Genomic DNA, 8980 nt, shown 5'->3' with positions numbered 1-8980 from the left:
ATTGTGTTTGTTATAAGTGTACTATAAATAATGAAAAATAAAGGAAAAAAAATCTTCTTAAGGTACAAGCTGGAATGTTGCCATGTAGTTAACCTTTGACAAAATCATGGTACAGCAATATAACATAATACCATTGATACTATTGGTTTATTTGTTTCATTAAGCACCGTATTTACATGGCACAGTGTTTCCTTGAAGTAAAGCTAAACGCCGTTAAAAGCCTTGTTAGCTTGCATGCTTATACGACATCCTGAATTAATGTGTTATTGACTTATCGATGATGAAAGCCCCACATTTACCCGCTGAATTGGACACAAGGAGGATTTTCTATTTACTCTGTGCTAAGTGTTGAGGATGAGCTCTAGCCTGTCTCTCGTCCTAAGTAGATGATGGACTGTAGCATCCATTCCCACTCCTGCTCATTAGCCCGCCCCCCCGGAGAATATACGAGCTTACTTACCTTCTTTTTGCATCGAGATCCGGGCCAAATGCAGTGGGTCATTAACTTCTCCGCTTGGAACAAATGGCCTTCGATAGCATCACGGCTACGGCTACAACAGAAGCGGATAAAGCCTTTTGAATGTGTTATATTGGGAACATTAGACGAGGGGAACAAGATGGCGGGTGTTTTGGAACCCATTTTTTTGTTCGTAGAGGTCTTGAAATCCCATTGCACTAAGACATGGAGGTTGTTGTTGTCAGCAGAACAAAAGGAAAGAGGGAGAGGAGTGGGCCGAAGATCAAAGTCCCAGAAGGATTTGTCTGACATATTTGCAAAGGTGTTGTCTCTCCACGCTCCAAACAGGTTGTGTGGAAATTGCACACTTTTCAATCTATCGGGCATTCCAAAAACATTTTACATAATGCTCACATTCACGAACTCATAGCTACGTGCGCACGGACACGGGAGATAAGGGTACAGTGACAGTCGCAGGGATGAAACCAGCAATGTTCGGTTAGTGGGCAAACATCCCTACCAATCCTACGATACTATCCTCCAGCATGAAAATGGTATTACAACACAATTTTATATTTATTTTGCAACAACAACAATGGTGAGATATAGCAAATGTAAGTGTCTAAAAAGTAGTCATTATTTTGTCTGTTGTTTTTCTAAATTATGGTTCAACCTAGTCTTAAAAAGGACTAAACCAACACTACTGTAGACCTATTTCTAGATCAAAACCAGCCCAAAGTTGACAAAGATGAATTAAGTTGACTCTAAGTTAAACAAAATTACAACATTGAACAGTTTTAATCATCTGCGTCCCATTGTGCAGCGTTACTGTTTACATACACTTTACCCCAGATGCCCTTTCTGAACCCATGTATGCTAGCATGGGAACAGCAACCATCTCCTAGTTAGATTCTAGTTAGAACACATAAAATAAAACATTCTTTCATTCATTCGATTCTTCACTCATGTATTCCAACAATAGCCTGTTCAAAGCCTGCTTGTCTTCATGACCCCGGGATCAGAAGTGACTCGACATACACACATACACGCACACACACACACACATACACACACAGTAGTTTATTTTCATGTGGGGTCACTGTGTTCACCCTAAAACGTTCTTTCCATAAGGCTTTCGAGGTTTGCGGCTGCTGCTGCTGGTGGTGGTGAAGGGGGGAGAGGATGGATATAATTAAGAGTTCTGCATTTTTTTTCTTTTTCTTGTATCTTTTTTAAGCAAAGAGGCTGTTTGGGTGAGTGTGCTGGGTGGTCTATGGCTCTACATGCCTGCACTAGCTTTATTACATACAGACACACTATGGTTAGCAGCGTAGACATACCCGGACCGAAGCGCGGAGATGATGAGATGACGTTAGATACGACATAAAAAGAAATACATATCAAAGAGTCTAGCCATATTTCCTGTGGTACCAGTAGGCTGAGTTGGACGTGGTGCCGAAGATTACACAAAAAATAAACAACAAACAATTGATCAAAGGCAATGGGACACAATAGCTGGCATTCACTGGGGGTGCTATAAAATGGATAGTAGCGTTTCAGTGGGCTTTGAGCATGGAGCCAAGTTAGTGACTGTTTTAGAACACACCATTATACAGTACACGGTGATTTGAAGAGATAAAAATACCATTATAATAGCTGACATGTGTGAACATATTCTCACATTGTTCCTTTGTATTGGGTTCTATGAAATTATAGTCTTCGTGCAAGGTTAAAACTGCCGTGCACATTTAGCGTGGCATAAACATTATAGAAAAAGATAAAAACAATGAGGATGAAATGGTTTTGCTATAAAAAGGTTTTGGAATTTTGCAATTTTTGAGTGGGAGTATTTCATATGGTAAATGGGTAAATTGAAGTTGGTGTAGTATTGGATGTCACAGTATGAGGATTTTGTGTAATGATTATTGTCAGTAGAATTCAACGTTAAAACACCATTAGATAACTGAAATAAGTCATGTTTGTTCCTGTTCAATAATAAAGTAATACAATGTGAACATATAAAAAAACACTTTGACCCAGTTAAATCTGTTACTGCAAGTCGTATGAGCTTGTGTGCTTTTCACAACATGGCAACCCGTCTCCACAGAATCTTCCAATACCTGTATTTTTGCAGTTTCCATTGACAATTTTGTATTTTTTTCTTTCACCGCCATAAAAGAAGAGTTAGAGCTTGAATGTGAAATGTTATTAGTAATACAAGTTTTGACTATTTACTCCTGTGTGGGAAAATGCCTTAAAACAAATAGTTGATTGCGTCATAACAACAAACCTGAGCACATTCTTGTTAACGCAGTATCGGACCAGAAAATGTCCATTACTTCCTTTTTTTTCTCTATTGACTGCAATTAGCAAATGTAGGCCTGCACTGTCTGGGGGGAACACAGATCTTTATTGTTGGATGTGCAGTTGCCGGAATACTTGGGTGGTCCCGGCAGCACTGTTCTGAAGAGTGCACATAGTTGTTAATGAGTGGATAAATTGGTGACTGCGTGTTGGGACCTTGCAGTGGCAGAGGTGGCTTACCGGATCCTGCTGAGAATCTCTATTGGAGTCTGTTGGAGCAGCAAGTAGGAATGGGATGACAAAGAGAATATTGTGAATAATGTGAAACTAAAATGGTTGCAAATTGTAGATTGGTACATTTTATTTTTGAATGTTGAATTATATATAATGAAATGTGTTTCACTGCTGTATAATGGTGTAGGAGATGATGGAACATACCTTTACTTATCTCCAGGACCACCTATACTTTGCACAGTCCAGGTACCTTCATACATTCCCATTCTCTCGGTCCCCTCACCCTTATATGGGAAACATTGGTCTACAGGGATTACTGGAACAAATTCACTTCTGTATAATACATTTTATACATAGCAGTAAAAAAATTCAACCCCACTTGCTTCCACAGCAGTAAGTGATAATCACATTAGCTCGCGGAGACAGAAAAGTTAATTACATGTACTATATTTTGGCAGATGCAGGCAATTGAACAGAGGCAGACTTAAGAAATGAGAAGCGAGTGCAGCGAGGTTCTTAGGCGACATAAAAGCTTTCATTTGTGCTTAGGCTGTGGCCTGTTTCACTGTATTTAACATCAAAGTGAATAGGAACAATCCAGGCAATTTCTAATCTGGCCAAGGTCAATCATTGTTCTCTCTGTGTGAATGCAGATTGTACTGAGAGTAGTTTGGAGCACTGGGCTTACTGGATAGATACTAGTAATGCAGCACTGAAATACTGTTTTTAAATCAAGTTCAAAAACTATGACGTTATATAAGAATTTTGAGCATTTAAGATAACATTGCCTTAATTGCTCACATACGACATATATAAGTGTGTGTAATGTGAATTAATTGTTGTGTGAAAAATTACAAGAATTTATGGCTGTCATTTGATCAGGTTATCTTAGAATCATAGACTGTATATATAAGGACATAGCCAACATGCAAGCCGCTGCGTTCCAAATGGGAAGTGAGTATGGCTCTGGCTCCAATTTACTTTCTATTGAAAAACTGTTGCTTTTCTCTTCGTAACTCCTGCTACCAGGCTTGTCATTTTGGTCTTAAAATGTTCATATTAACTACATGTACATGATCCTTTTTATTTTGCTATTGCGTCCGTACGTCAAGATATGAACATTAATAACAGACAAATCAACTGCCGTCTTTCCCGCTCCTGCTAGCATTAGCAACAGGTTGGATAGACAGTGTTGCTTAGTGCCTACTCCCTGCTAAGCCAGCGGTGCAGGCGGGAATGGGCGTTACCTTCGACAGCCTCACTCTGGATTGGCTCTTTGGTTGCTATGATACTCGTGGTCGCAATTCCAAATATAGAACTCGCTCCGAATTCGTCCCTGTAACTTCTAGCCTTGAAGAGCTTCATTTGACTGAAGCTGAACACTGTGACTTCACACTCCCTTAGTCCACTTCTTTGTACAGTCTATGCTTAGAACTCAGCATACAAATATATAATTCTGTGTATATAGTTTTGTAATCATAAAAGTAGTATTTTATATTATTGCCTTTTATAGTTGGTGCACAGTCTGTCCATAGACACAAAGTCAATTGTACATAACTAGACTGACTCCAGGCGACATTATGAGCCCCCTGCTGGTTTTCCAGGTTTCACATATTCCTTTTCTCTTCTTCCCTCCTCTGCCTTTCCATCTGGTCAACTGAAGATGTTCCACTCAGAAATTCTTTTTGATAATGGATTCTGTCTCAGCCTCTGTGTGCTGCGCGCCTGTCAGACACCCAGCTTTATATTATACATTACAGTCACTTCTGCCATTATCCAAAATTCTTTATTGTGCTTAGAGTAGAGCATAAAAGTGAATGGGTGATAACTTTATTGAACAAGGCAAGTGGTAACATTACCATCAGATTCTTAAGTATTTTGAAATCTGATTTACACTCTACAAAATGGCTTCAAAGGAGAACTGCACTTGAGAAGAGACATTTTTGCCTTTATGACGCTTCTGTTATTGAAAATACATCAAGTGTTAATGTACACATGTGATGGATCGCTGCTTTGGTGTCTGCAGACCACACACACTGTTTATATGAATTGGGTTGAGTGGGTGTTAGGTTTAACATGTGAAGGTACTACAATGGCTTACATGATTCTTCAGTGCTCAGAATACAGAAAATAAGGGCTTTTATTTTCTTGTAAGATAATACATGGCCTTTTATTAAAATGTATAAGTACTCAAATACATACATTTGTATTTGAGGACCTTTTTGATACTATAAAGTTTATTTATGTATTTTTATAATAGGCAATGAGCTGTTGCAGTAGATGAAGGTAACAAAGTAGAAGTAGTAAAGCACTGTACTTATTATGTAGAATTTTTAGGTATCTAAATTTTACAGTGGATACATTTTATTTTTAATTCACTACATTGGAGGGCAGGTATTTGTATTTTGTACTCCACTACTGAACTGAAAAATAAAGTACTTTTTTATTATTTGAGGCATTATTTGTACCATGTTCTTGGTACCATCCTGAATAAAGGTTTAGTTTTGAGCAAACAAAAATAAATACACAAAATTCATAAGAAAAATTAAGAAAATGATTGACCAAAATATGTATCATTTTGTAATCAATATCTACATTTAACACATTAACAAATTAACAACACTTTATCAAAATCTGTGTTAAATACTTTACCTTTTACTCTTAAAATACATTTTTAAAGGAGTACTTACATGCTTTTACTTTATTCGATTTTTTCGTGTGATACTTTTACTTTAACTTGAGTAACTTTTTACCTCTGTATCTGTGCAATCTGGCTTACTTATACTTAAGTAACAAAATTGAGTACTTGATCCACCACTGAGCTGTAGTAAACTTCAGTATTGTTCCATATAGTAAATATACTATAATTTGGTTCTTCTGTATTAATTGGTGTTTATATGGTGTTATTCTGGAATTTGACTCATCATTACGTAACATTTTAATAATATGGTATTGCAAGTAACACCTGAACTTATCTTCTTCTCTTTGTTCTCTTACAGGTCCAGATGTGAAACATGTGCACACATAGCCTCCTGTTTGCCGTGTGAAACTAGACTTCTACTAATTTCAAGTCATCACAACAGTAACATGGTAAGTTACAATTTCATTTAGTATCCCCTCAGTGTATGATAAAAGTTAAATGTGTTTTCTGACTTTGGGAAACCATTCTATTGCTTTTCCAGTCTTTCTGAGTTAACTAAGAGTCATGTACCATAATTTGACAGCCCCCTACAGTAGTTCCTACCCCAAACCCACCCAGAGCCCCTCCCTGCCTGACCAGCATCCTGCCTGAAATTACAGTGTGTGAGGGGCCATTGTGGCAGTCTCCTCCTCCCTTCTCTCTCCTCAAATACACCCATTTTTATATCCGTCTTCTTGTGTTTGCATTGGAGATTTTGTTCCAGGACCATCAAACTGTCAATCACTCGCTCGTTCATTTCCATCTGCTGCTCGAGTGAGTTCAGAAGCAGGTTAGCAAAAGTATTAATATGCAAGATTATTTAAGGCACATAAATGTTCTTTTAAGTTGTGTTTTAGAAATAGCATTACTTCATATGAGAAGTCTTCCAAAGAAAAATGTGTGCCAAGTGAAAAAATAAAATAACTACTGCAAACATTTTAGGTGGGTTAATATCTAAAGTATCACGTTGTTCTGAAGGGATTTGAAAAACATAGTAAATAAAGATACATTTTTTCAATTGGTCAGTAATGGTTGGTTTACGCTAAAAGTATAATGGCATAAGCGATCCATATTTGAATAATTTTATTTAATGCAATATTTTGGTGTATAAATGTCACTTATTGCCCTCTGCGCTGATTACAGATAAAAAATAGTTACTTCTATCTATTTATCATAACACTACAAGCATAAAGTGCAATTTGTTTTACCTTTTTTTTTGCACAGCTAGTTTTTAGACTATGGGGGTAAAAATTAGACCACCACAGTCCCCTCTATTAATTGGAAACGCTGGGTTTTATATTACTTTAACATTGACACTGTTTCTTATTTCAATTCAGATTTCAGATAAAAAAAATAAAAATAAAATCTGGACTGGAATCTTAAAAAAAACTAAAAAATAAAGAAAAAATCATATGAACACCAGTATTATTTATTTTTATTTATTATTATCTATGATTTTCAAGTATCACCAAAATAGGACAAAACTTGTACAAAAATTGCTGCTATTGCCGATAATACGAGAGCGAAACTTCCCCCACATACAATTAAACATTTCCGAGCCATATATAACCTTTAGACTTCCCAGTACCTCCTTCAAACCCTGCTTCATCCTTGTATTGCACCCACTCCACTCCTCACCGGCGTAACCATATTAGCGCCCTAACCAGCTGTAATGGCACACTCCATCACCTCCGCCAGGCCGCGGCTCTGGTTAACACTTGGCCAGGGCGCAACATGAAAGAATCGCAAGTGTGTGTAGTGTAGGAGCGTGTGTGTGTCCCCGCTATTAAAGCACTTGAGAAACACAGAGAGACCGGCTGCTAATGGATGTGTCTATTGATGTTCCCATTTAGCGGCACACTGTAAACGATAGGGCAATGATTGTGTTGAAGACAGGAGGGGGAAGCGGCCGAGGAGAGGGAGGGAGGTGGGGGGGCTAGGGGAGCGCGTCTTTGGGCTCGCCGATGATAATGATAAGGAAGGTTATTATTTGGCGCCCCGCGGAGTCGTGTCTTGTGCGTGCATGTGTGTGGAGCAGAGATAGACAACCCCCATCTCTCCAGTCTGGAAGATATAATTCATTTTATGACACTACTGCCGCGAGTCTACTCCTCTCTCTTGTTTTGTAATGCGCCAGCAAAAAAGCAACAAAAATGTTACCAACGATTAATATTTTAGGTCGCCCTTGAAATATTGATTCGCGCGCCAGTCTATTTCTTCCCCAGTTGTTCTAGGGCGTGCGTTTGTCTTGTCAGTTTCAATAAATGTACTATGAGGGATATGAATACAGTCAGTCAGTTGGCACAGACCACCTCCAGCTGGACCCAGACCCCCCCTTGTCCGGGTGGGTTAGCTTGTGTGTGTGTGCGTATGTGTGTGTATGTGTGTGTGTGTGTGTGCATCTGCGTGTAGGAGGGGGTGGAGGGGATGGGGTGAGGAAGAGAAGGGGGGGGTGCACATGTCGTTTCGGATTTATCAACACCTCGACAACCTGAGCAAGAAAGTAGACGATGTGAAATGGCATTTGACACGTGACAGGCAGAGAACCAACGGTCTCTCTGGTGTATATGTATTAATAGACTATATATTTTATATTATATACACAGAGTATGTAAATGAATACAGGCAAGCATAACTGTTACATCTGTGTGTATAATATCTTGAGAGTGTGATTCCCTTTCGTTTGGCTGTATATTGAATATGAAACTATGGACAGTTCAACAGTCATATCCTGTTTTTTGGTTGTTGTTTTTTTTCAGTTAATCTTGAGAAACATTTAATAATATTTATAAAAGAAATTTGTAATCTGCAATAATTCACATTTTCACATGATAAACAATTTATATTTTTCAATCTTCATTTTGAAATTCATGCTTTGGTTCACATTTTGATCATTTTTTTGTTTAATTTCTCAATATTTCCAAAAAAGGTCAGATGTGGCTGGTTAGTTTCCATTAATATTATAACAGAAGCTTTGGGCCATATAAAATATACCTATGCCATACTGTTTTTGGGAACTTTGGACATGCCATATAGATTGAAAGCCAACATATTATAACTGATGCCTAGCTATCCTTATGTGAACCTTTACTACTACCCTTGCATTTGATATTGAAAGTTAATCTGCCATTCTGTGTGTGTATGTTCTTATAATTGCAGGTCAAATTGCAGAGGAAGCGGAGGAGACACAATTGCGGTGCTTAGGAAATGGAATCGCACACACATACACGTGCACACACACGCACACAATCACATATGTACACTCACACCTGGAGGGGAAGAGCAGGTGAGTATTAAGTCAGGAA

The sequence above is a fragment of the Periophthalmus magnuspinnatus genome, chromosome 4 (assembly GCF_009829125.3).
Source record: "Periophthalmus magnuspinnatus isolate fPerMag1 chromosome 4, fPerMag1.2.pri, whole genome shotgun sequence".
Classification (NCBI taxonomy): Eukaryota; Metazoa; Chordata; class Actinopteri; order Gobiiformes; family Gobiidae; genus Periophthalmus; species Periophthalmus magnuspinnatus.
This window is presented reverse-complemented; position numbering follows the sequence as displayed.